Raw genomic sequence first — 3708 nt, 5'->3', positions numbered from 1 at the left:
TGGCTGGTCTGGCAGTATCTATGAAGAGAGAATTTGAGCCAGCACTTTGGGTTTTGAGCTTTCATTGGAGCTGAGAAAACATTTCAATTTAATAGAAGCAAAATACAGTGGATGAAATACAAACAAGTTTTTGTTTTTGTTTGTAAATTAGAAGTTAATAGGCTTTGAACAACTGAAAAGAAGATGGTAGCAGTGATAAAAAGAACAAAAGGGAGGGTCAGTGATAAGGTGGAGAGCATGGGGGGGTTAGATGACAAAAGGATTTAAACTGCAAAAATAAAATGACTGATTTTGAGGTAAAGAAATAAAAGCCATATCTAGAGAAGGCAGAAATGGCAGAATTGTGAACATTTATCAACCTGAAGTAAAGAAAAAAAGAGAGGAACAAGATAGGAAAGGAACAAACTAGCAAAGATAAAGGATCCTAACAAGCACATTAATTGATGGAAACACTCAGCAGGTCTGGCAGCATCTGTGGAGAAAAATCAGAGTTAACATTTCAGGCTCAGTGACCCTTCTTCAGACTGATGGTACTTAGGAGAATGTTGGTTTTTATACAGAAGTCAGTGTTGGTGGGGGGATGCTGGAGGCAGGGTATAAGGAATAAATGATGAATAACAATAGAGTCCAAAGAGAGAGAAGAACAGTGGATAGACGAAAGGGTGGATAATGATCTAGCTAGGAGGGTGAATAGCTATTAGTGGTTCACAATGGGTTGTGTGTACTAGCAGGCTATGTAATCACAAGGCCTAGTGTGTGGGGTTGGGGGCTTGGACATAGGAGAATTCAAGCCCTAAAAAGTTATTGAACTCAATATTGAGACCAGAAGGCTGCAGGGTCTCCATGTGGAAAATGAGGTGCAGTTCTTCCATCTTACACTGAGCTTTGCTGAAGCACTGCAGTAAACCCAAGAAAGAGATATTGGCCAGGGAACAAGTTGGTAGGTAACTGGAAGCTCAGAGTCATTTTTGCAGGCAGAATGTTTCCAAAAATGTTTGTTTTAGTTTTCGATTTACAGCGTCCTCAGTTCATTCAGTTTTATAAATGATCCTAAGTTGGGGCAACGTTCTCTTATAGGTTGAATATGTGGGAGAGATAAACTTTCCCACTTGCTTCTCCAAGCCAAAGAAACACTATACATCATTTACACACTTTAGTGCTGGGAGTTCATGGATGGTTTTCCTTGATGCTTTTTGTTGAATCCATCGTAATGCCTTGTTATTTGCAGCTAATGTGTCATAGGAATATAATCATAGTTCTAGAGAATTGAAATTTCTCATTTAATTTTCTTTAATGTATGTCTTCCCAGTGTAAGTGTTGCAACATAAAATCTTGGCGTCGCAAGGTCCAAGGCAGTAATGGCTGTTGTGGAGCTCTAACCCAGTGAACAGCTGCAAAATAGCTTTAAATCTTGACTTTTTTCAAACTTTGCGGGTAACCAAAATGACATAACATTCAGGCATGGCTCCTGCAACTATCCCACATCCTTACTCTTACAGGGTCCCCTCCCTCCCACTCTTACATGTCTCCTTCCCCTGTCCCAACCCAACAGTTTGTTTAAGAGATTCCCAACAATTATTCAACTGGAAAGGGGTTTCCAGTAGGAAACTGCTGAGAACTGTTGTTCTAATGTCTTTAACAGATCCCTGATCCTCTTGTTTAACCTACACGAGGATGTCACCAATATAGCAAATGGCTCCCTGTTTCCCTTCCATGGCTCTAGACATTACAAATCCCTCATGCAGAGGAAATCCCAAATAGTTTTGGCAGTACAGGCCAAATGGTGTAATACATATAGTTAGCAATCCTGATTCTTGGGCTGAAGAGATCTGCTATAACATTCTGTTAGCATTCAGTTTTGTGAAAATCTTTACAATTTTACCAAACTATCATTGACAGATAAAATAAGGTGGATTTCCTTACTCCTTTATTTAACTGAATGAAATTCACAAACAATCCTTGCTCTCGATTTGTCTTGGGGATAGTTACTAGCCCCAAAAATCATTCTGTTGGTTCTGTTATTGGCAGTATGGACTCGCTTTCAATCACAGATTTTACATTTTTGATCAAAGGATGAATAATTTTCTGGGAGTGTACAGCAGATGGGTTTACTATATTTTCATAGTGTAATGGGATAATCCTTCTTCAATTTTCACAAACCTTTGAATAGGTTTGGAAATTCTTGCCAAAATTCACTCCTGTCATCAGGAGTGGATGACAGGAGAAATTGTACGACGAGCCAAGAGGAAAAGGGAAGCATACATAAGGTACAGGCAGCTAAGAACAGAACGGGCCCTGGAGGCATAATGGAAGAGAAGGACAAGTCTTAAATGATGAATGAAGTGGGCTAAAAGGAGTCATAAAATATCTTCAGCGAGCAGAATTAAGGAGAATCCCAAAGCATTTTATTCTTATATAAGAAGCAAGCGGATAATGAGAGAAAGTATTGGTCCACTAAAGGATAACGAAGGAAGACTTTGTGTCGAACCTGAGAGAATGGGTGAGATTCTAAATGATTACTTTGCATCAGTGTTCACTGAGAAGAGGTACATGATGAATGTTGAGATTAGAGATAGAAGTTTGATTAGTCTGGATCACGTTGACATAAGTAGGGAAGATGTCTTAAAGCCATAGAGTCATAGACATGTACAGCATGGAAACAGACCCTTTGGTCCAACTGTCCATGCTGACCAGATATCCCAACCCAATCTAGTCCCACCTGCCAGCACCCAGCTCATATCCCTCCAAACCCTTCCTATTCATATACCCATCCAAATGCCTCTTAAATGTTGCAATTGTACCAGCCTCCACCACTTCTTCTGGCAGCTCATTCCATACCCATAGCACCCTCTGTTTGAAAACGTTGCCCCTTAGGTCTCTTTTATATCTTTCCTCTCTCACCCTAAACCTATGCCCTCTAGTTCTGGACTTCCCGACCCCAGGGAATTAACTTTGCCTAGTTATCCTATCCATAGGTCACAGGCCCCCAGTCTGAAAAACAATCGTCTACCACCACCACTTCTACCTTTGAGCCAGTTCTGTATCCAAATGGCTCATTCCTCATGTATTCCATGAGATTGAACCTTGCTAATCAGTCTCCTATGGGAAACCTTGTCGAACGCCTTACTGAAGTCCATATAGGTCACATCTACCGCTCTGCCCTCATCAATCCTCTTTGTTACTTCTTCAAAACACTCAATCAAGCTTGTGAGACATGATTTCCCACGCACAAAGCCATGTTGACTATTCCAAATCAGTCCTTGCCTTTCCAAATACATGTAGGCGAGAGGTTATTAAGGTGGACAAATCCCCAGGACTGGATGGGATCTATTCCAGGTTGCTGAGGGAGACGAGAGAGGAAATAGCTGGGGCCCTGACAGATATCTTTGTGGCATCCTTAAATACAGGTGAGGTACCGGAGAACTGGAGGGTTGCTCATGTTGTCCCCCTGTACAAGAAGGGTAGTGGGGATATTCCGGTAACTACAGACCAGTGAGCCTGACGTCAGTGGTGGGAAAGTTGCTGGAGAAGGTACTGAGGGATAGGACCTATTTATGTTTAGAAAAGAATGGGCTTATCAGTGATAGGCAACATGGTTTTGTGTGGGGGTGATCGTGCCTTACCAACTTAATAGAGTTTTTCGAGGAAGTGACCAAGTTGATAGATGAAGGAAGGGCTGTTGATGTCATATACATGGACTTTAGTAAG

This window comes from Chiloscyllium plagiosum, chromosome 1 (assembly GCF_004010195.1).
Source record: "Chiloscyllium plagiosum isolate BGI_BamShark_2017 chromosome 1, ASM401019v2, whole genome shotgun sequence".
NCBI classification, from domain to species: domain Eukaryota; kingdom Metazoa; phylum Chordata; class Chondrichthyes; order Orectolobiformes; family Hemiscylliidae; genus Chiloscyllium; species Chiloscyllium plagiosum.
Note: the sequence above shows the minus strand (reverse complement) of the source record.